This window comes from Astatotilapia calliptera, chromosome 19 (genome assembly GCF_964374335.1).
Source record: "Astatotilapia calliptera chromosome 19, fAstCal68.1, whole genome shotgun sequence".
Lineage (NCBI taxonomy): Eukaryota > Metazoa > Chordata > Actinopteri > Cichliformes > Cichlidae > Astatotilapia > Astatotilapia calliptera.
In genome coordinates, this window is record NC_137440.1 from 25,399,460 (window position 1) to 25,399,685 (window position 226).

Below are 226 nucleotides of genomic sequence, written 5' to 3' on the forward strand. Positions count from 1 at the left end.
GAGAGAGACAGCGCGAGTGAGAGGGAGAGCGTGGAGGAGGCAGGGGAGCCGGACTGCCACATAAAACGGAGGAGGTGCAAGTCCTCCCTCTCTGTCCTCAGTCTCTGTCGCTCTTCGTGTGTGTGTGTGTCATGCTTCTTTCTCTTTGTGCCTCCCTGCTGTTTCTTTGTCTCTTCAAGCTGCGTTGTACGTCATTTTCTCATATTTTACCTTTTAATCGGTTTTT